Source organism: Bos grunniens, chromosome 12, assembly GCF_055505025.1.
Source record: "Bos grunniens cultivar Pamir isolate PY7600 chromosome 12, Bosgru_T2T1.0, whole genome shotgun sequence".
NCBI classification, from domain to species: domain Eukaryota; kingdom Metazoa; phylum Chordata; class Mammalia; order Artiodactyla; family Bovidae; genus Bos; species Bos grunniens.
This window is the reverse complement of record NC_141176.1, coordinates 22,529,345-22,554,371: the sequence shown is the minus strand read 5'-3', so window position 1 is coordinate 22,554,371 and position 25,027 is coordinate 22,529,345. Positions and strand designations below refer to the sequence as shown.

The 25,027-nt window shown below is 45.6% G+C and overlaps 1 protein-coding gene across 6 annotated transcripts in view; it reads right to left on the bottom strand.

Moving 5' to 3' along the window:
* Positions 1 to 25,027, bottom strand: part of LOC147361519 (uncharacterized) — a 296,232-nt gene that overhangs the window by 102,600 nt on the left and 168,605 nt on the right. The gene's annotated exons all lie outside the window — the stretch shown is intronic.

The window sequence follows — 25,027 nt, the reverse complement described above, 5'->3', positions numbered from 1 at the left end:
CAGGGCAAGTGCTTACAGAATCCACTGGTGCATTTCATTTATTTGGTTTAATCAAGATTTGAATAAATTATACATCTTTCTCCTCCCTGAAATTTCATGGATCTGGCCCTACATAGAATTATAATGAAAGCTAAAAAGGTGACATTATCTTCTATTGTTCTAATACCCCCGGCCTGCTACCATATATTATCGGCTCCTAAAAATATGGGTGGACACTTGCTTATGTGGGGAGAGCAGGCAGGCAGCAGCTAAGGAGAAAACAGGAAATAATAGGAAAGACTCACTGAGGCCTCATCAATAGCCTTTCAACGTCTCTTTTCAAACATTCGCTACAGTTAAAGGTATGTTGCTGTTGTTGCTCACTTGCTAAGTTGTGTCTGACTGTTTGTAACACCATGAACTACAGCGCTCCAGATTTTCCTGTTCTTCACTATCTCCCTGAGTTTGCTCAAACTCATGTCCACTGAGTCAGTAATGTCATCCAACCATCTCATCCTCTGTCACTCCCTTCTCCTGCCCTCAATCTTTCCCAGCATCGGGGTCTTTTCCAGTAAGTCCGTTCTTCACATCAGGTGGCCAAAGTATTGGAGTTTCAGCTTCAGGATCAGTCCTTCCAGTGAATATTCAGGATTGATTTCCTTTAGGATTGACTGGTTGGATCTCCTTGCAGTCCAAGGGACTCTCAAGAGTCTTCTCCAACACCACAGTTCAAAAGCATCAATTCTTCATCACACAGCCTTCTTCATGGTCCAATTCTCACATTCTTACATGACTACTGGAAAAACCATAGCTTTGACTATATGGACCTTTGTCGGCAAATTGATGTCTCTGCTTTTGAATACACTGTCTAGGTTTGTCATAGGTATTCTTCCAAGGAGCAATTGTCTTTTAATTTTGTGGCTGCAATCACCGTCCACACTGATTTTGGAGCCCTAGGAAATGAAATCTGACACTGTTTCCGCATTTCCCCATCTATTTGCCATGAAGTGATAGGACCAGATGCCATAATCTTGTTTTTTGAATGCTGTTTTAAGCCAGCTTTTTCACTCTCCTTTTTCACCTTCATCAAGAGGTTCTTTAGTTCCTTTTCACTTTCTACGGTTAAAGTGGTATCATCTGCATGTCTGAGGCTGACATCTCTCCCAGCAATACTGATTTCAGCTTGTGAGTCATCCAGCCCAGCATTTCGAATGATGTACTCTGCATATAAGTTAAATACACAGAGTGACTATATATAGCCTTGAGGTACTCCTGTCCCAATTTTGAACCAGTCTGTTGTTCCTTGTCCAGTTCTAACTGTTGCTTCTTGTCCTTCATACAGGTTTCTCAGGAGGCATATAATATGATCTGGTATTCCCATCTCATGAAGAATATTCCACAGTTTGTTGTGATCCACACAGCCAAAGGTTTTAGCATAGTCAATGAAGCAGAAGTAGATTTTTTTTGGAATTTCCTCGATTTTTCTATGATCCAGCAGATGTTGGCAATTTGATCTCTGGTTCTCCTGCCTTTTCTAAACCCATCTTGCACATCTGGAAGTTCTCGGTTCACATACTGTTGAAGCATAGATTGAAGGATTTTGAGCAAAATCTTGCTGGATATGAAATGAGTGCAACTGTACAGTAAATTGAGCACTCTTTGGCATTGCCTTTCTTTGGAATTGGAATGAAAACTGACCTCTTTCAGTCCTGTGGCCACTGCTGAGTTTTCCAAATTTGCTGGCATAATGAGGGCAGCACTTAAAGAGCATCCGCTTTCAGGATTTGAAATAGCTCAGCTGGAATTCCATCACCTCCACTAGCTTTGTTCGTAGTGATGCTTCCTAAGGCATGTAGGATCCACCCCAAATTGAACTCAGCAAACTTTGCTCACTACCAGTGCTACACTATGCTAGGTTCCACAGTTAAAATAGCTAACTGAAATATACAAAGATTTGATGATCATTGATTGAAATCACCAAAACCTAACAAAATAATTTAAACAGAAATTAACAGGAGGCAGAAAAAGGATGCATACTACAGTTAACATATAGGAATAACTAGAATGGCAGAGAAGGACTAATTTAGATTTAGAGAATTAAGAAAACCTTCTCAGAGTAGGCGGCCTTTGACTAGAGCCATAAGGAGCTGAGAATCGGGTAGGCACGATGGGCAGAGATTCCCATGAGAAGGAACAGCAGAACGAGAGTAGGCATGGGTGTGGCAAACAGCAATTATCTGTACAGAGGAGGGAATTATAGTGTGTTGTGCAGTGGGTCTATTATACATGGCAAGCAAGCTTTGTTTGGAATGAAAAATGAATAACCATTATATTTAGTTCTGTGTGCCTTTCTTTTAATTTAGCCAGGCTCACTGATATATAATTTACAGACAGTAACATTTTCCCAAGTGTACTTATTTTCACATCTCGCTTAAGGCCCAATGCCCAACCCTAACCCTAAAGCAAGCCTTGTGCATGGTAGAGTTTCAGCAGCTACCAGTCTGGCTTGATATGATTTCAGAAACTTTTCTTTTTCCACAGGCTTTCTTGTACGACCCTGAGCTCACAGGCTCAGTTCAGTTCAGTTCAGTTCAGTCGCTCAGTCGTGTCCAACTCTTTACAACCCCATGAATCGCAGCACGCCAGGCCTCCCTGTCCATCACCAACTCCCGGAGTTCACTCAGACTCACGTCAATCGGGCTCATAGGCTAAATGGTATTAATGTCTATCTTGACAGCGGCCTGACTTTAAAAAGTCCTTTGATTTCACCAGGGCTTCCCTGGTGGCTCAGCTGGTAAAGAATCTGCCTGCAGTACAAGAGACCTGGGTTCGGTCCCTGGGTTGGGAAGATCCCCTGGAGAAGGAAATGGCTACCCGCTCCATTATTCTGGCCTGGAAAATTCCATGGACCATAAAGTCCATGGGGATCACAAAGGGCCACCTTCTCACTTAATCATTTAGAAATTGTTGCATAAATATCAACTCTCCAGAGTGTCAGAGCATTTTGCAGTTTGCAAATAGCCATAGGGAATCCTAAACAAAATTTTATGAGGCAGGACATTTGATACTTCTCACTTCATGATGAATAGACAACATTTTCTAATTGAGACTTTGTGAAAGGCAGAGATTGGGTTTCATTAGGGGGATATTCGGAGAAGGCACTGGCGACCCACTGTACTCTTGCCTGAAAAATCCCATGGGCAGAGGAGCCTGGTGGGCTGCAGTCCATGGGGTCACTAAGAGTCAGACACGACTGAACGACTTCACTTTCACTTTTCACTTTCATGCATTGGAGAAGGAAATGGCAACCCACTCCAGTGTTCTTGCCTGGAGAATCCCAGGGACAGGAGCCTCGTGGGCTGCCGTCTATGGGGTTGCTCAGAGCCGGACACGACTGAAGCGACTTAGCAGCAGCAGCATGGGGATATTAGATTGAGGTGGAGAAGGCAATGGCAACCCACTCCAGTACTCTTGCCTGGAAAATCCCATGGACAGAGGAGCCTGGTAGGCTGCAGTCCACGGGGTCGCTAGGAGTCAGACACAACTGAAGAGACTTAGCAGCAGCAGCAGCAGATTGAGGAGAAAACACTTCAAGCAGTCACATTTCACTGCTTGAAGCCCATTCTCTGCACTGATGCTCACATATGCAAAGCAGATGTCATTTGCCTAATTTGATAGATAAGGAAAAGGACTTGAGAGCTGAGTGACTCTTTGAAGGTCATGGGCATAGGTGACAAGCAACAGACATGGGACTAAAACTCAAGTTCTAGTGCAGCATGCTTTAACAGTAATCACAAGGCACTTTTGAAGGTAAAAAAGGGTAAATCACCTTTCAGACACAACCTTTGAACAATGTTCCTCGGTTTCAGAAGGCAAAGTATCATAGCAATTTTAAGTGGAAAGGGGTTCGGTGCTCACAAAATCATTGGAGGGGCTGGAAGGATTAGGCTGTAGGTTGGGTCTCCAGGAATGACTCCTGGCATTACACCGCTGACCCAATCCATAAGGAAAACTGCTTTTTCCTCCCCAAACAGAAGCTGGAGAGGTGGCCCTGGGAATAGCTGTGTTTCAGAGCACAGCCCCTATGGGACTCTGGAAACTATTAGCCTGCCACTATGATTGCCTCTCTACTCATATGAGCTGCTGATTATGCAAGAGAATTTTGCTACAGAAAAGTGGCAGCATCTTTAAGACCCTGTTTGCCAGCACTATTGGCCAAAGCTTCATATATCTGACCTGAGTTCCCCATTTCAAATCTCCCATGAGTGCCTCTCACTGGGGAGCCCAATTTACATCCATAAACCTAGCTGCAAGGGATTCTTGGAGATATAGAGTTGGAAGAGATGCCAAGTACCAATCTACCTATGACAGGTGAATTCCGACCCTGACAGTCTCCCAATATAGATTAGAAATAGGTTTCTTGGGTTGTGCTTTAAAGGCAGACGTCACAGGCAATCTGTGTCCAGGTGCAATGTGTGGTCACCTAGGTTGTACTCCTCAGAATAGGGAAGGGGGACTCCTTGTGTTGTAGACAATTCACAGAGACTGTAAGCAGAATGGCTGTCCCTGGCCATTTTGCTGAGCCTTCTCCACAGCTGTCTGCAGGGAGGAAAGGCTTAGTTATGGCTTTGACACAGAGAGAAAGCCATGTGTATGGCTAGGTTAAGAATTACTTGGAAGTGAAGGCTCTCCCGGGGTGCTGTGGCTCTGGCTAATGGATAAAGGTTAAAGAGAGGTCAAGACTGATTTGAGGAGGCTATAGCCACAGTACCTGCCTGGTCAGGTATTTCCATCAAGCTTTCATAACTTGACTTTAACATAAACAGGCCTGAGAATGAACATGTAAGTTTTTATCTAAATCAAAATCAATTATGTTATGCTAAAATGTCTTTGAATTGACTTTGCATTATGGAAAATTAAAGATAAAAATATACTCTCTCTCAATCCCATATGTTAAACACACACATACACATTGCTAGAATCTTTTTTACTATATTATTTTTTAAAATTATTCCTCATTTATTTGTCTTTCTGACTTTTCTCTCCAGCCAAACCCATAATATTGTATTGGGTTCTGGCTTTACCACTTCAGTAAGAAACTAGAATATACCCAGAAGATAGCAATTAAAACAAGGACAGGTCTAGACTCCGTGTCAAGAGATTATTAGCCTTGGAAGAGAAGCTTACATACCCAAAGTTCCATCATTACGGAAGAGGAGTGTCATTTGCTCTGTGGTTTCAGACGGAGGAACCTGGACAAATGACTCAAAGTTACAGATCGGAGTTTAGGCTCAGTTATCATTAGATCTGGCAGCACATGAAACAAGCTACTTCCCTGGATGTCTGCTAGGGAATGACATGCCACCTCTCATCACTTTTACCATTTGGTCACCTGTACCTGGGGCTTCCTAGGTGATGCTAGTGGTAAAGAACCCACCTGAATGCAGGAGACATAAGAGACAGGGGTTCAATCCCTGGGTCGGGAAGAGCCCCTGGAGGAGGGCACAGCAACCCACTCCAGTACTCTTGCCTGGAGAATTCCATGGATAAGAGGAGTCTGGTGGGCTACAGTCCATGGGGTCACAAAGAGTCAGACACAACTGAAGCAACTTGGCACGCACATACACATACCCGTATCTGATTGGACTGTGTGCCTTTTGCTCCCACGGGCCTTGAAGCAACTCGGGGACACAGATCCTATGCTTTTGTTCCTGTATCTCCAGCTCATTCCACAGTGCTTGCCACATAGTAGGCACTCGATACAATCTTGATGAAATAATGAAAAATAGAAAGGCCAATGGACACAAAAAAATATCGGCAGAGGAGGTCTGACCACAGATAATCAGTGATGCTGAGGGAAACTGGTACCTAAGCCATGGCTTGGCAGAAAGAGGTGCTCAAAGCCTGTCATGAGCATAGACTCCAGGTGGAAGCTAGTAGAGGATGCAGGTGATTAGACGTGTCTGGGCACTGATGCTGTCAAGCTTTCTCAACACACATCTGCAGCGGCAGAAAAGGCTGCTTATTTTGGCCTGGGGGTGGTGGCCGAAAATCTCCTATGCATAGAAGGTCTTTTGTTTCCAGGTCTTCAAATACTCTCTATACATGATCTCAGTCATCCTACCTCTTCCCCGGGAAGATGCCGGCAGGTGGCCTCTTCCGCAGGCACACGCCAACCAGCCTGTTTGCACAAGAGTCTGCGCAATGCCTCCTCTCTGGCAGGCAGCCACCTGAAGAGTCAAGAAAGGACGGTCTTTCAGCCCCAGTGACACCGCTTTTCCTTGATACTCGTGACTCACTGCTTATTGTCAAAACACGAGTTGTCAATCACAAATCAGTGACCTGTGTGACTTGGCACTGGGCAGTACCCCTGAGACCGAGTGAGTTTGTACAAAGGTGGTGTGTGTGTATTTGATCCAGCATAAGATGTTGAAGGGCTTTTCTGGTGGCTCAGATGGTAAAGAATCTGCAGTGCAGGAGACCCGGGTTCCATCCTTAGGTCGGGAAGATCCCCTGGAGAAGGGCATGGCAACCCACTCCAGTATTCTTGCCTGGGAACTCCCAGAAAAACAGAAGAACCTGAAGGGCTACAGTCCATGGGGTCACAAAGAGTTGGACATAACTGACCGACGAACCCACACAAGTGTTGAAATGAGCTCCTTCTCCGACACCCATTCCTCCCTGGCCTCCCACTTCCCCTGATGCAGCCCCTCTTCTCAGCAGCTCCCAGAAGGCCTGGGATCATCATGCCAGTTTGACTGCTACTTGAGAGCATCATCTCTTCATCAGCCAGCACTGGCCATCATCTTATATATAACATCCCTGGAGCGAGCTACCTGGCCCTGCCCTTACCCCTTCCCCTGCCACGCCAGCTCACAGCATCCGACTGCCTCTCTCCTCAATACCTCTCAAGTTCAGCTCCCAAGATCAACAAACACGCTGTCCCACCACCACCACCACCCCCATTCCTGCCAGCTGACTACCCCAGGGTCCCGCTTGCAACTCTCCTCTCTTTCAGAAGCTCATTTGGTGGCCCCAGGAGGCAAGTTCACGAGCACAGATGAGAAAGGTCTCTCTGCTAATTCACAGGAAGAGTATTTGTATCTTTTGACTTCCTGCTTTTGATGAACCATGTAAAAGAAAAAGAAGTGGGTTTTTAAAAAATATCATTGGCCTCCAATAGTAACTTATTAAAAAGCAAATGCAAACTGCTGGTTGATTAAAGACCAGTCCCTGCAGCCTATATACACACTGAGGGGCCAGGGACAACCCATGACACGTGGCCAACACTGGAGCAGCCATGCCGCATGAAACACAGCACCTGACCGTTTTTTGGAGAGGAAGTGAAGAAGGGTGTCTTCAACCGAAACCTCAACAGATAGAATGCGTGCAGAGTGAGTCCGGGGGATGACAAGTGAACTGTGAGTGACTCAGGAGCTCTATCCCCTGTTCCAGCAGGTGGGACTTCTCCCAGCACCAGCCTGATTGACGGGATGCAAAGGACTAGGCGGGGGACCAAGCCCACGCTGGAAAGTGATCAGAGGATGGAAATGCAATCGCTGATCGCCTTGGGCTGAAACCTCTGTTGTTTGTTTCTTATGGAGGTTAGGAAATAGAGACTAGGGCTGTCTGTGTCCTGAACGGTGAGCACACTGGGGGACACGGACTGGGAAGCCACGACCTAGTTGCTAGCTGTCTGGCTAGAGGTGACAAGGCCCTGCCCAGCCACCAGGAATCCTTACAGAATCAACATTCTAGCATCCCTGTATCCTTTCAGGCTCTGGCTAAAAGATGCAACAAAGCATCTGAAAGTGCGCCTGGCCCCTGAGTGCTGGCAGAGCTCTGGCCGGTCTCAGAAATATCACCAATATTCAGTTAAGTGAGCCCCACACAAAGTAGGTGCTCAGCAAATAATAGGTTCCCTCTCTTCAGAAAGACTTTGTAATTCAGCTCTTAAGAACATGGCTTTTTGCAAGTACCATCTGGCTCTGCTGTGTATTAACTGGGCAGCCTTGTGCAAAGCTTTAACAGCATAGACCTCTTTCCTCACCTTCCCTAAATGGTTGTTGTCGTGAATTTATTTGATTTGCATAAGACAAAGCCCAATCCACAGCAAATGCTCTATAAACGGGAGCCACTATTTTCATCCCGTGACTCTTCAGACTGGATGTGTGCTGCACTAACACACCATCAGTCTCCGTACATTGCCGTTGGTTTGTATTTGTCTGTTTGCTCACTCACACCGGCCTGTGGATTTCACGGAGCAGGAGCCATGGCTTCCTCTTTTCCGTGTTCCCGGTGCGTAGCACAGGGACTGGCACCAAGATCCACTGAAGAGATGACCGTCACTTAGCCTGCTTGGTATCCAGGGCCACATGCCTGCAACCGATGCACAGCGGTGACAAGAAGCAGGCTTTTTCCCACTGCCTGTCACCAACTCTTTTTGTTCACAGATCTGGGCCATTCTTTTTCTTTCTTTCTTTGATTTTTGGCTGTTCTGAGTCTTCTTTGCTGCACAAAGACTTTCTCTAGTTGCAGCAAGCAGGGTCTACTTGTCATGGAGGTGGCTTCTTTTTGTTTCGGAGCACAGGCTCTAGGCACACAGGCTTCAGTAATTGCGACTCCCAGGCTCTAGAGAGCACAGGCTCAATAGTTGCGTTGCGCCAGCTTGGTTGCCTGGTGGCATGTGGAATCTTCCCAGACCAGGGATCGAACCTGTGTCCCTGCACTGGCAGATTCTTAACCACTGGACCACTCAGAGAAGTCCTATTCTTTTTCTTAGTCTCAGTCTTATGAACCAGTAATTACTTGAGGCGTACTCTGCCCCAGACATTCCAAACCAGACCCATGAGGACGGTGCCCTGAAATCCGTAGTTTAACAGAAACCCCAGGCACTTCTGAAGCCCACGCAGCAAACAGGGTCAGCAGGCCACGGGCAGCCTCTGACACAGAAAGTTTCCTTTCCAACTTCAACAAGCAGAAGGCGGTGATTTCTCACACCTGCAAGACGAAGGGTGCGACCCCCTGATCTCCCAAGATGGCCCTGACGTGGATCACGGGGTTGGCAACATCCACAGGAGGACACAGTGCTTCCTTCCTCAAATGCTATGGGTTCTATCAAAGCCCCCAAACCTCCAGGAGCCAAGCCAGAGGCTCCAGAAGGAGGAGGCACCCATTTACCGTGGTCCTCCTGGGTGACAGACTCTGTACTGGGAAGCACACCCAAGATGGATAAGTTAACATCAGTTGAATTTAGTCAAACCTAAATGCTATTTTGGCTTCCCAGGTGGCTCAGTGGTAAAGAACTCATCTGCAACGCAGGAGACACAGGTTTGATCCCTGGGTTGGGAAAGTCCCCTGGAATAGGAAATGACACACTGCTCCAGTTACTCTTGCCTGGAAAATTCTGAGGACAGAGGAGCCTGGTGGGCTACAGTCTGTGGGTCACAAAGAGTCTGACACGGCTCGTCTTGGTCTCCCAGGCGGTGCTAGTGGTGAAGAACCTGCCTGCCAATACAGTAGATTTAAGAGACACTGGTTCAGTCCTTGGGTCAGGAAGATCCCCTGGAGGAGGGTATGGGAACCCACTCCAGTATTCTTGTCTGCAAAATCCCATGGACAGAGGATCCTGGTGGACTATGATCCACAGGGAAGCAGAGAGTTGGATTCAACTGAAGTGACTTAGCACGCATGCATAAACTCCATATTCCCTCAGGGTGGAAATTTTTTCTGAAGAGCACAGAAGGTTAAAATGAAAACTTACCAGCTAATAGCTGCATTACAGCTGATGTTTCCATTAAAGCAAGGGAGATGTACACCTGTCAACTGGGGCCGCATTCATGTAAAATGCATCATTAAAGCTACCAAAGCTTCCTGCTTCGCACAGATGAATCACCACAGCAACAGTGAGCAGAGATGCTCGGAGAATGGACCATGTAAACTGCCAAGGTGCTCATTAAGTTCTTGGTTGATTTTTATCTAAATTATCTTGGCCCACAGCGTTGCATCAATGAGAGCCACTTACTCCGCAGAACCATGGCGGGAGATAAACAGCACATGGCTTTGGGGGTGTGGGGCAGGCTCTGGGGAAAGTCAGCATAAAGAGCCCACCCAGCTCAGACAGATGTCCAGCAAAGCATCAGATGACAGGCCCCTCAGATCTGGGAGATGCTTTCTGACCATGGACAAAAAGCCTGTGCAAAACCTTTAATATGAATTTGTACCCCAATCTCAGATGGTCCTATGCTTTGTGCCCCAATGAGCCTAACTGAAAGCAGAGCTGCCAGGGCCCTAGGCAGTCTCCTACGGCATGGCCAGAGCACAGATCAGCGCTGCCTTTCCTGGGGATGCTTCTGCTCCCAGGCACCGAGCACCCTGCAGACGGGGTGGGTCACGGCCCGAAGGTCTGAGTTCCGCCTCGTCTCCCAGGGATAGCAGACAGCAACTCGAAACAAGTGGCTGTCTAGAAGGATGCAGCTGACTCTGGAGTGCTGGGTCTGGACCAGGATGGAAAGCAGCCATTGAGAAGGGCAGTTTCGTCAATGGTCAGTTCTTCAAGCTTTGACACACCAGTTAGGGAATTACCCTGGCTCTCCTCTTCTATTCCTTCCCATCAGCTCTTTTTTGAACAACTTACCATCATTATCACCTTCAACAAATGGCTATAAGAAGCAAGAATAGGAATCCTATTGAGACCCCACCAACTAATCCTGAAAAAAGACGTGGAGCTTTACTGGTGGTCCCAGGGCTAAGATTCCGAGCTCCCAAAGCAGAGGTCCCGGGTTCAATCCCTGGTCAGGGAGCCAGATCTTGCATGCCGCAACAAAGACTCTGCACAAATAAATAAATAATAATAATAATAAACTATGTAGAGAAGAACTACAAATAGTCAATAAAATGAAAAAATGTGAATGGGGAAGATTAAAATGGCCAACTAAGATGTGGATTTCGTGAACACACACTTCCTCTGCTAGACGTAGGAGGCCCTCCTGTTACTTCCCCTAAGTGACTCCTTCAGAAACTTCATGGCATCACGGCTCCAGCTTTTCTTCTGCTTTCCTTCACTTCTTACATGCTGCTCCCCAGATTCCACCTTTTGTTCTTTGATGTTCCTGTAACCCCGTTTCATGACCTGTGTGATAATGATGACCTAACTGTCTGACTCTCACAAAAGACTTCAGGCCATAAGACAAAAGACTGCGTCTGTCCTGTTTTGTCATTAGCGTGTGTCTGGAATATATAGTTAAAAAGCAATCAATATGTGCTGGGTGAGTGACTAGAAGGAGATAAAGACCAATATGTAACAAATAGAGGACCACAATACTTGTTGTTTGTATCTGTTCAGGTCTGGGATTCGAATGCATTATACCCAGTTACAAACACCCAGAAGAGATAAGTGGAGAAGAGGTGTGTTCATGTACAGGTACAAAAGACAAGTTGGAGAGAAGTTAAGAGAAGAGGTAAGACAGGCTTAGAGCTGAAAGTGACACCATGTCTTGCCTACTGGGAGTGGTCTGAAATGTACGTAATGCCAGTGTAGCACAACCATCTGCATATGGCTTTTCACTCTTTCTAGCTGCTTTCACATGTTTTATTTTAACTTCATGATAATCCTTGAAAAAGACAAGCTGATACTGTTCTCCCATTTGACATATAGGATAATGGAGGCAGGGAAGTGTACGCCTGACCCCAGGACACCTCGAGACTAGTGTCGACAAGGCATAGACTGAATATTCTTCAGGCATTCTAAATGCAACCTGCCCCAAACTCCATTCATTCCATTTGCCTTCTCAATATTTACATAACACTGTGATCTCAAAACAGACTGAAAGAAGTACTTTCAACAGATATTTGGCAAGAGATTTATATTCAAAATATCTAAAGAACTTCTGCGACTCAATACTAACCAGAAAACCAACCAAATAAAATGGACAAAGGACAACCCACTCCGGTATTCTTGCCTGGAGAATCCCATGGACAGAGGAGCCTGGTAGGCTGCAGTCCATGGGGTCACAAGAGTTGGACATGACTTGGTAACTAAACCACCACCACCAAAATGGACAAAAGCATTGAATAGACATTTTTCTAAAGAATACCTACAAATGGAAACATTTCTCCCAAGATGGACTCCCAAACCCTAGCTCTAGAAGGGCCTTGAGGTACAAGGCCAATAATTTGAACTTTGTCCAAAAAGCACTAAAGGATTTTAAGCAAAGATTGATATGCTTGGCATTTACTTTTAGCAAGATCACTCTGGGTGTTAGTATATGTTTCATAAAAAGAAATGGTCCTGAAGTCAAAGGTGTTTGGAAAACCTAAACCAGTCCATCAAGGATCTTTGCCACCTGGTTCCTCACAATGATGCTTTGTGGGTGGACTCTAAGAGGAGAGAGAAGATGAGCAGTTCATCAAAGAACTGGTTGCTTAAAGAATTTTGCAGAGAGTCATGTCCTGGAAAACATGGTTAAGAATCTTCCTTGACTGCCGTCTGTACTCTCCCAATCACATCCAGTCACCCAGTCTCAAAAGGTCATTGCCATATTCTCCTTCTCCCCGTCCATACCCTTGGTGCTTTCTCTATCAGCCTCTAAGCGTGACTGCTGAAGGGAGGATGCTCCAGTGCCAAGGGAATCTCTTACTTCCCTAGTCAAAACCCCTCAACAATTCTCACAGAAAAGAGGATAGAGTTCCAGTTTCTCAGCATCTTAACTTACAAGGCCCTTCCTTACCTGACTTCCTTCTTTTTCTCTCTCCCATCACATCTCACGAGTGTGTCCTGAAGCTCCAGATTTGAAAAGCTACTTGTGCTTTCACCAACAAATGCTTCAGCAATCTGAGCTTTTCCATGAGGTGTTCCCTTTCCATAAAATGCCCTTGCCCCCACTCCCTCGTTCATCATCTACTACTGATCCCACTCAGGCTTCCGAGCAACACAGACTCGCCAGACGGGATGGACTTCCCCTGAAAACTCTCCAAGTAGAAGCTCCGCCCCCTCACCCACCCCCTCACACACATCTGTCTAGACCACTTGCCACTCTGTACATCACTGCTGGCGTGTTTGTCCATCTCATCAGTCAGTTCAGTTCAGTCGCTCATTCATGTCCGAGTCTTTGTGACCCCATGGACTGTAGCACACCAGGCCACACCAACTCCCAGAGTTTACTCAAACTCATGTCCATTGAGTTGGTGATGCCATCCAACCATCTCATCCTCTGTCGTCCCCTTCTTCTCCCACCTTCAATCTTTCCCAGCATCAGGGTCTTTTCCGATGAGTCAGTTCTTCACATCAGGTGGCCAAAGTATTGGAGTTTCAGCTTCAGCATCAGTCCTTCCAATGAATATCCAGGACTGATTTCCTTTAGGATTGACTGGTTGGATCTCCTTGCAGTCCAAGGGATTCTCAAGAGTCTTCTCCAACACCACAGTTCAAAAGCATCAGTTCTTCAGTGCTCAGTTTTCTTTATGGTCCAACTCTCATATCCATACATGACTACTGGAAAAACCATAGCTTTGATTAGGCAGACCTTTGTTGTCAAAGTAATGTCTCTGCTTTTTAATATGCTGTCTAGGTTGGTCATAACTTTTCTTCCAAGGAGCGAGTCTTTTTGTTTCACGGCTGCAATCACCATCTACAGTGATTTTGGAGCCCCCCAAAATAAAGTCTGTCACTGTTTCCATTGTTTCCCCATCAATTTCCCATGAAGTGATGTGACCCAATGCCATGATTTTAGTTTTCTAAATGTTGAGTTTTAAGCCAACTTTTTCACTCTTCTCTTTCACTTTCATCAAGAGGCTCTTTTGAGGCCCATCTCCTGGACCACAGCAAAAGCTCCTGAGTTCAAGGCTGTGCCGTTTATCCACTGGGTCCTATTTATCTCTGCACACGCCTAGTATGGGAACTGAGCATTGTAAGCCCTACTAGCTTCTGCTCATCCTTCAGCCCCAGCTAAAACCACCTCCTCCAGGAGCCTCCCTTGACCTTACCCACAAAGTCACACTCTTTTGTCACAGGATTCGCTACTTGCCTTTGCTTTTCCTCAATGCTCTTGTCATTTCTGTAATTATTTCACGGTTTGATGATTTGGCAGGAAATCTCTCCACGAGGTAGAGTTTACATCCATTGAATCCCCAGTGTTAGAACAGTGTCTGGCACAGAGCTGATGTTCCATAAATATTTGATGAGCACACGAATGGATGAGAAAGTGTACGTAAATGCACAGTAATACCTGGCTGGGGTAGAAGAGGCCAGGGGACGCTGGTTCATCCATTCAACAGGGCATGCGTGGTGGTAGAGTACAAAATGATGGAGGGTGACAAAATCAACCACGCAAGACACTCCCATCTCGGGGAACAGGCGAGGAGAGGATGCATTAACATAAACAGCTTCTCTTTTCCCATCTCCTACCCACGCCCATGGCCAAGCACAAGCAGATGACGGGAAGAGCGTGGCACTCTGAGCTTGCCACTGAAGAAGCCAGGCTCACTCCGAGATCAGGCCATACAATGCTTTTGTCCCTGGTTCCCTTGTGGTAGCTATCATCATTTTTTCTTTTTTTGGATTTTTTTTTTTTTGATGTGGACCATTTTTAAAGTCTTTATTGAATTTGTTACATTATTGTTTCTGTTTTATGTTTTGAATCTCTGGCCATGTGGCATCTGGGATCTTAGTTCCCCAACCAGTGATTGAACCAGTATCCCCTGCATTAGCAGTGTGGAGTCTTAACCACTGGACTGCCAGGAAATTCCCATTCCCATTATAATTAATTCAAAACAGGAGTTTCTCTTTCTTAAATAATACAGTGTTAAAAATAATGTTTTATAAATGTATAAAAATGGAATCTAACAGTTATTTACCAGGTTCTATTACTTCCCCCCAAACTCTTCAGCCATGCAAATCGATCTGAAGCTGAATTTTTTACAAATGCATTGCCTACTCGCAGCCCAACCCGTGGAAATAGAATAAGCTGCAGTTCCCACTCTTTCCTAATAGCCCTTCAAACTCCCTCCCTCCAGTTCCTTTTATCTGAAAATCTTTATCTTAAACCACTTTATATGCAGTCATTAATTTTCACAGCACTCCTGCTAAGAAGATTCTATTACTTCCATTAAACCATAGAGTAAACTGAGAAGCTGAATTAAGTGATTTACCTGCTCAGGAAATGAGTGGCCTGGCTGGGTTCAAGCATGGCAGCTCTGATTTCTAAGGCCTCACACCCAATTGCTACCCCAATATTTCCTGGCTCTGGGTAGTAGGTAAGGGCCTGAGCTTCCAAGTGGATAAAATGTGGGCTCAGATCTTAGCTCTGAAATTTCCTTCACAAGTTATTCAACCTCATTAAATGCCCGCAAATCGTGGATAATAAGAAACTTGTTTCGTAAAGTTGCTGTGAGGATTAAATATGATAATGTGCACAGAGTACTTAATATAGGCTCTGTTACAAATGAAGAATTATATTATCATTATTATGCACACCTGGAAGGATATATCCCTTATCCAGCCCCCCTTCCCATAATCTTTTCCTCATCACATCAGAAAATGAGTAAGCCACACCTGCAGCTGTGCTACATAATACACGCATCGGCAGATAAAGTCCACTGTGGGGCTCTAAGGATACCTGAGCACATTCCTGGAGAATCGCTACATCAATAATTATCCAATTATTCATTCATGTATGTATGCATGCATCCATCCGTTTGCTTGTCTGTTCATCCACTCATCTACCCATCCATCCCTCCATATGTCCATCCAGCCATCCATCCATCCACCTGTCCATCTCATCCATGCATCTCTCCACCCATCCTTCCATCCATCTATCCATTTATCTACTCATCCTGCTTTAATCCACTTATCCAACAACCTATTCATTTATCTACACATTCATCCTTTCATTCATTCATTCATTCACTCATTCATCCATCCACCCATCCACCTATCCACCCATCCACTCACCCATCCATCTATTCATGTTTAGTGCACAGAGAAAGCCACCTAACACAAGCACATTCCTGAAGACAGAAGACGTGAAATAGAAATGGAATGATGTGTTGATTAAAGCAATTGGCAGAAAGAAATCATGTCTCAAGAGTTAGGTCCAGACTATATTGTGAAGGAGTTTATTACCAAGCTAAGAAATGAACATACACAGAGCTGATGGATAACATGTGATCAGTTGATACTTTTAAAAGTAGGCCAGGGAGGTAGAAAGGGTGAGGTGACATTGACAACAGGAAGACCAGGTGACGGAGTAAAAGGTTTCATAAAAGTTCAAGTAAATAATAACCAGAGTCTGAATTCAAGGAATATAAGGAGAAAAGTGTCATAATATTTATACACACAATTGACAAGGCCTAGTAACTCATTAAGAGTGGGGGGAAGTGGTTAAAGATGATCTTGAAGCTTTGCATTAACGACCAGAAAAAGCATACTCAACATCTGTTGAGAACTGACAAAATGTCAAGCCTACTGCTGGCTCCAGACAGACTGGTGAGCAAGACAGGTGTGGGCTCTGGCTTCCAAATACACAGAGCTTTCTGTCCAAATACACACTGAGAAGAGCCTCCATTCATACGGGAAATCTCTATTTCTTCCAACTAGCATTTGCTGAGTACATTTTGTTGTCATGATCACATGTCTGTCTAGACTACTTGCCACTCTATACATCACTGCTGGTGTGTTTGTCCATATTCTCAGTCAGTTCAGTTCAGTCACTTGGTCGTGTCCAGTCCTTTGAAACCCCGTGAACTGCAGCACCCCAGGCTTCCCTGTCCTCACTATCTCCTGGAGTTTCCTCAAACTCATGTCCATTGAGTCGGTGATGCCATCCAACCCTCTCATCCTCTGTCACTCCCTTCTCCTCCTGCCTTCAATCTTTCCCAGCATCAGGGTCTTTTCCAGTAAGTCTGGTTTTGGCATCAGTTTGCCAAAGTATTGGGCCTTCAGTTTCAGTGCCAGTCCTTCCAGTGAATGTTCAGGGTTGATTTCCTTTAGGATTGACTGCTTTGATCTCCTTGCTCCCTAAGGGACACTCAAGAGTCTTTTTCAGCACCATAATTTGGAAGCATCAACTCTTCGGTGCTCATCTTGCTCCATGGTCCAACCCTCACATCCATACACGCCTAGTGGAAAAACCAGCTTTGACTGTGTGAGTACCTACTATGTACAAAACTGAGTCAGGTCCTTCCAACCCTAGAAGGGGAGGATGAAGACACCATTGATGCCTGCCCTCCCCACCCCCGTGCCACTCGGAGTTGGTAGGAATTGGTAGCACTTGCTGAAAGAAGGAAAGGGTGGGTCAGAACAGGAGAAAGAGTTCATCTTAGCAAGTCTTCCTTCATCTGCACTTCCATCATCTTCCTCCTTCATCAGCACTTTCCCCAGGTTATCTCCTCAGGGCACCTCCCCCATCGCTGCCAGAAAAGGCAGGAGGCGGCAGGAGCCCCGCCACTTTGCAAAGGGAAAGTCTCCATTGCCAGGAGCCCTGGAAGATGTTGTGCTGGGATGCAGGGTCTCCTGTGCCTGCCCTGAAGGCCATCTGATTGCAGACGTTGAACCCTTTGGGATGCCTGCTTTCCTCCCGATTATGCCTGCACACAGCTGACCACAATGGGGACAGGCAGGCAGTGCTCCGGGTCTGTGCCTCCAGGACTCTCTATGGTGGGCACACTGTTAAATGGGAGGGACCACCTTCCTTCCCATCTGCCTTGTGAACACCTACTCATGGGTCCAATCTTACCTCCAGACCATCTGCTCTAAAAGGGCTTCCTCATGATCACCACCCCTATCCCAGATACAGCAGGTCACTCACTCTACCTCTAGTCATAATTTTAAGGGGACCCATGATTCTTCATTTAATCTTACATGTTCACATTGCTGTTGTTGTTTAGTTGCTAAGTTGTGTCTGACTCTGTGTGACGCTATGGACGGTAGCCCACCAGGCTCCTCTGTCCATGGGATTCTCCAGATAAGAATACTGGAGTGGGTAGCCTCTCCCTTCTCCAGCGTATCTTCCTGACCCAGGGATTGAATCCATGTCTCCCTCATTGGCAATTGGATTCTTAGCCACGGAGCCACCTGGGAAGCCCCATATATTTGCATATCTTCCCCCAATAAACTGCAAACAGTTTCTCAGGCAAGACTCTACCTTAATCATCTTTGCACCCAGCACTTGACCTTGTTGCTGACACCTGGTCCTACTTAAGCACTTGCTTGTTACCAGGAAGAGCAGCTAAATTCTGCAGAGAAACTCACCCTGTGGCTGACACTTTCCACTGAGCTTTACACGCACTGTCTCATTTAACCCCCACAAGAACCACACACTTGAGTCTGGTGTTATTATCCCCACTTTATAGATGAAGACACTGAGGCAAGCTAAGCAACTTGCCCAAAACGAAGGTGCTTTTTATTTCTTTCCTGGGATCTCTACTGCCTCAGACAGATGTAGGTGAAACAGTCTGACATTGAGAAAACTTCAAATATCATCACAAAACTGAGGGCTATCAGCTTTGCTGACAGTGAAACAGTGGACTAAGTGTAGATATACACACGCTCAAAATCTAAGAGTTCTTACTTATTTAGCCCTAGAGAGGATTCACAAGTCAGGTTTAGTCACTAAGTTATGTCCAACTCTTGTGACCATCTGGACTGTAGCCCACCAGGCTCCTCTGTCCATGGGATTTCCCAGGGCAAGAATTCTGGAGTGGGTAGACCAATTCCTTCTCCAGGGGATTTTCCTGACTCAGGAATCAAACTCAGGTCTCCTGCATTGTAGGCAGACTCTTTACCTACGAACCACCAAGAAAGTCCAAGATAACATCATAGCATAGAAGCCATGGAGCCCACCATGAAGCCTAGTTCATGGCTAAGAGCATCTAATAAAATAGACTTTAAAGTCTAATCAGCTCCTCTCCCTCCTACACTAATTCTGGAGACATATACTCATTTGTAGGAACCATTTCTCTCACTGATCGCTCCCCCACCCCTTGACCTTTCCATTCACTGTCCTTTTCAGACACAGTGGGTGGCATACTCCCCTTCTAAACCCACCTGAAAACTTGTATACGCAGCTCCCAGAAGGAAAGGAAAGATCCTTAGACTCGGGGGAGGTTTGCCAGCTGGTGCTAGCCCACTGCTGCTGCTAAGTTACTTCAGTTGTGTCCGACTCTGTGCGACCCCATAGACAGCAGCCCACCAGGCTCCCGTCCCTGGGGTTCTCCAGGCAAGAACACTGGAGTGGGTTGCCATTTCCTTCTCCAATGCATGAAAGTGAAAAGTGAAAGTGAAGTCGCTCAGTCTTATCTGACTCTTAGCGACCCCATGGACTGCAGCCTACCAGGCTCCTCCATCCATGGGATTTTCCAGGCAAGAGTACTGGAGTGGGGTGCCATTACCTCCTTCTAAAAATAATCCCTTAGTTGACTGCAAGCCCAAAGACCCCCCGAGAGCCACAGATAGATTGTATTCTTATCAGAAGTGCCTGAATCCTGCCCAGAGAAACAGAGGAATTCAAGCAAGCTACCATGGCCAAGGTATACAATATTAACGGTTACCCAACTGCTGTTGCAAACCAGGACATTAGGTACAGTCAAAAGAGGCTTAATTAGCCTGAACTAAGAGTCTGAGGTCATATGATTAAGAACATTTCACAGTCTGGGTTGGAACATTAGAGAGGATAAGATCACCCTACCACAGCACTGCTGGGCCCCAAACCAGAGAACATTGAGTTTCCTCCAACCCGGGCTTAACTGAGGCGCTCCGAGAGGGGGAAGCCTCGTCCTGTCCGTTAGAACTCACAGTTGTTTATTTGCATGTATGTGTCTGCGTGTCCTCTTGGTGTTCTACGCTCCTGATCAAAGGAAGTTGATGCAAGAGGGGAATAAGTTTAAATGGCAAAGTAATGACATTATTTTGAAGTGTCCTGAGAAGACTGTGCCGTAGTTTCTGTGTTCATTGACTCAGTTGTTCAGTCTTCCAGCCAGACTTTGAGGGCACATCCCTGTAGCATTGGATTCCATCACAGAAAGCAGGGTCTTCCCCGGTGGCTCAGTGGTAAGAAATCTGCCTGCCAATGCAGGAGACGCGGGTTCGATCCCTGGGTCAGGAAGATCTGCTGAAGTGGGAAATGGCAACCCACTCCAGTATTCTTGCCTAGAAAATCCCATGGACAGAGGAGCCTGGCGGGTTACAGTCCATGGGGTCACAAAGAATTGGTCATGATGGCTGGATGGCGTCACTGACTCGATGGACGTGAGTCTGAGTGAACTCCAGGAGTTGGTGATGGACAGGGAGGCCTGGCGTGCTGCGATTCATGGGGTCGCAAAGAGTCGGACACGACTGAGCAACTGAACTGAACTGAACTGAGCATGCACACACAGAAAGCAGACCCACAAAAACGCAGGTTTCCTCTGTCAGCCTCCTATTGCTTTGGAAGAACATCACCACAAGCCCGGACTTAAAACAACACAAAAGTACTAGCTGACACTTCTAAAGGTCCAAAGTCCAAAATGGGTCTCTGGGCAAAAATCCAGGTGTGGGTAGGGCTGTGTTCCTTCTGGAAGCCCTAGGAAATAATCCATTTCCTTGACCTTTTTAGCTTCTAGAGACCATTGACACTCCTTTGCTGTGGCTCCATCCTCTTTATTCAAAAATAGCCCTAAAAATACGTTCATCAGTACCACTTTTCTAGATTCCATATATACATGAATATACAATATTTGTTTTTCCCTTTCTGACTTGCTTCGCTCTGTGTGACAGATTCTAGGCCTATCCGCATCACTACAAATGACCAGGAATAGAGACGCAGTCATAGAGAATGAACTTGTGGGCACGGGGGGAAGGGAGAGGGTGGGACAAAGTGAGACAGGAGCAATGACATATACACACTTTTTGTTGTTGTTGTTCAGTCACTTGAGTGGTGTCTGACTGTTTTATGACCCCATGGACCGTAGCCCACCAGGCTCCTCCATCCATGAAATTTCCCAGGCAAGAATACTGGAGTGGGTTGCCATTGCGTCCTCCAGGGAATCTTCCCAACCCAGGGATCGAACTCGATGTCTCCTGCATTGGCAGGCAGATTCTTTACCACTGAGCCACCTGGGAAGCACATGTACTACCAGGTGTAAAATGCCATATGTAAAATAGATACCTGGCAGGAAGCCGCTGTATAGCACAGGGAGCTCAGCTCAGTACCCTGTGATGACCTAGAGGGGTGGGATGGGAGGGGGAGGGAGGATGGAAAGGCAGGCGATGTATGTAAACATATAGCTGATTAGCACTGGACAGTAGAAACTCCCACAACACTGTAAAACAATTATACCCAATTTAACAACAGCAACGAAAAGCCAGTACATTCGGCTGCATCTTCCTCATCCACCACTTCTCTGATTTCCTCTGCCTGCCTCTTCCACTTTTAAGAAGGCTTGTGATTACTGTGATAATCCAGAATAATCTCCCATCTCGAGATCTTTGATTTAATCCCATCAGCAAAGTCCCTTTTGTCATGTATGTGGTATACTGTACTATACTATGTATCACCAAAATATAAGGCAATACATTCACATATTCTGAGGGTTATGACTTGAACATCTTTACTCTGCCTAACACAGTCCCAGTTCCAACACTGTTCATTTTTGACATCTGATTAAAACTGACTAACCTTGATTGTGGCCTGTTGTTCCTCATTAGCCTCCTTGGCTTGCTTGAATGTGTTTCCCCAGGCGTAATTTTTGCCAGTTGTTCTCAGACTGGCCCTGGTGTCCTCTTAATCATCAGCTTGCACATTCATCTCCTTTGAAGTCTCCATTTCTAAAACATCTCATCCCAAGAAATGATTTTATTATTTAAGACACATTTGTCTGATATTTAGAGCTGGTAACTGAGATAGTAAGGAATCTGCCTGCAATCTGGGAGACCTGGGCTCCATCCCTGGCTTGAGAAGATTCCTTGGAGAATAGAATGGCTACCTCACTCCAGTATTCTTGCCTGGAGAATCCCCATGGTCAGAGGAACCTGGAGGGCTATAGTCCACAGGGTTTCAGTCTGATATTTGATTTTTAACTAAACAGCAACAGTCATTTGAATATCCACTCTGAGGCAATGGCCCACCCATCACTTGTCTGCAAAATGAGTTCTCTGGGCCTAACCAGGAAGAGTGGCTGCTGTTCACAGGGAGGTGTGTCTTTAATCCCCGCTGAACCAGGGTCACTCAGATTAGCCATTTTCTCTCCTTCATTCATTTCCACTTTTGAGACTGATTTTACACAGCTCCAATCCCCATAAGCTCTTTACACGTGTGATGGGCAGGATAATACCCCACCCTACAAGGAAGCCCACATCCTAAAACCCCAGACTCTGTGTATATGTTGCCATACACAGCAAGGGACTTAGCAGATGTCGCCGAGGTCAAGGACCTTGAGCTGGGGAGAGAACATTCTGGATTGTCCAGGTGGCCCAGTGGGATCACAAGGGTCCTTCAGACAGAAGACCCTTTCCTGGCTGCTGAGAACTAGAGGCGGCAGCAGAAGGGACCCATCAAAGCTGGAAGGAGCTAGCAGTCTCCCACCATCCTGGAAGGAGTGTGGCCCTGCCCGCACCCACACCCTGACTGCAGCTGCCCCAGACCCTTGTCAGACTTCTGGCCCACACAACCCTAACGTAATAAATTCACATTGTTTTAAATCATTAACTGGTGATAATTTGTTACAGCAGCAATAGGAAGTTAATACAATATGCATTCTTTTCAGTCCATGCTGAGATTTAAGCCCTCAACATGAACGTGATTCAGAGTCATTAGTCTACTGGCAACATCCTCCCTCCAGATCATTAGCCAGAATTCAAATAAGCCCAGACCTAATGGAGACTCCTCAGGACTCCATCTGAGAAGCCAGGGGCTGAAGGAGACCTGTGATTAATCATTATCTGCATTTCCCAGACCTGACTATACACCTGAACCAATTTGGACCTTCCCTGCCAGACGTGATGCTGCACAAGTTTATGTGTGTGAAAGAGATTAACTTCTCTGTCCTTTCCTCCAGGGACGTTATAGTCAGTGGCCCCCACCCACTCCAGGTTAGCACGTCTGCCCCAACACACACACACACAGTCCCCCTCTTCTGAGAAAAGCAACCTAGGATTTGAAAAGGATTTCCTTTCCCAGGGTTCAGATGTCTATTGCCCCAAGGTCTGTGACTTTCTTTCCCATTATTTCTCTGATGTCTGATCAATCCAATAGTTGTCGTTCCAGTTTGAAAGTTTAGAAACACATTTAACAACAGGAGAAGGGACTTTCTTGATAAATAATCAGTGTCTACACCAGACACCCAGAACAGTATCTTCATTTTTGTCTTAGTTGACAAGATATCAGTCTTTCTATTTGTGTGCATGCGTGCTTAGTCATGTCCGACTCTCTGTGACCCCATGGACTGTAGCCCACCAGGCTCCTCCTTGCTATGGGATTTCCCTTCTCCAAGGGAACTTCCTTCTCCAAGGGATCTTCCCAACCTAAGGATTGAAGCTGGGTATCCTGCATTGACAGGCAGATTCATTACCACTGAGCCACCTGGGAAGCCCCATTTCACATTAGAAAGATGTGTAATGGCCATTCAATGACCTTGCTGCATATGTCTTAGAGAACACAGCATTAGTTAGGCAGGAAATCCTTATCTTCCTCTCCCCAATCCACTAACATATCCGCTTTTGTTCAGCCATCCCTCCGTATCCTCAGGTGGGTTCCAGGACCCCACCACCCCACCCCCAATCTCAATATCCTCAAGTCCCTTATATAAAATGGTGAGGTATCTGCAAGTAATCTATGCACAGCCTCCTATACATTTTTGTATTGATCAGACACTGGAGAATGAATTCATTCTGGAGATATCTGCTTCTAGAAATACGATCCAGAGATAACCGAAATGCAGAATGATTTTAAAGTGTTTTGAAATGGGTGGTAGACCTGGAAGAAAGTAAGGTGAATTCTCAAAGGCTCAGAACAGTAAGTCAACATGAATCCAGGGAGGCAAGCTGCTGGTGGAGCAGACCCATCCTGTGTCATTTGCCCACCACTGGGGACCTAACATCTGTGTTTTAACAGGTTCCAAGACTGCAGGACAGAGTGGATGAGAAGTCAGAGAAAACCATGGCAAAAAAACCTCTATGACCTCAGAAGGGAAATACTCTTATGAGTGAATCCAAAAAAAGAAAATCTAAAAGAGAAAGAAACAGATATATCTGTCTTTTCCTTGGTTATTGACAGAAGAAAAAGCAAGGGGATGGTGGTGGTAGGGGAGGTGAATTCTCTGCTGAGAATATCTAACTATAAACCCACACTTAAAATGGTTTGGGGCTGGGATTCATTTTATAAGCAGAAGTCACAAATTGAGTTAAAGAGACTTCAGCCCAGGTTTCAAAGAACTCCTGCATTGAAGTACCAAGAAACAACTATTTACAAAGAGAGTGAGAGAAGGTACTACAACTAGATAAAGAAGTGAGATTTTGACTTAAAAAAAAAAAAAAAGTCAATTAGAAATTTGAGAAACCAAAAGCTAAAATAACTAATCAGAACTGAAGATAAAATTAATGAATTTCAAGATCAAGTTGAAAAAGTTACCAAAAATGCAGCATTAAGTGGCAAAGAGATGAAAAATAAGGAGAGAGCAAAGGACAGAGAAGTCAAGGGCAAAGTTTTAATATCAATCTTCAAGGAGATAATGAAGGGGATGCATAAGGGGAGATATTAAAAGAGATAAGGGATGAGACCTTTTCAGTCAATTAACCACAATGATCCCCTGATTCTAGGAGCCCACTGAACACCAGCATTTCCAAAGAAAGCCCCACCCAGACACATCAGAGCAAGACTACAGAATCACTGAAGACAAAGAAGAAGCACCCAGAGAAGTCAGTTAACCTATAAAGAGTTTTAACCCAACAGCTGATATACAAGCAGCAACAACTGAGAAAAAAAATCATTGACAATCCAGCAGAACTATCTTTCAACTATGAGGGTGAAATTAATGTAATTTCAAATAAGAAAAAAACCAGAAAGATTATTACCAAAAA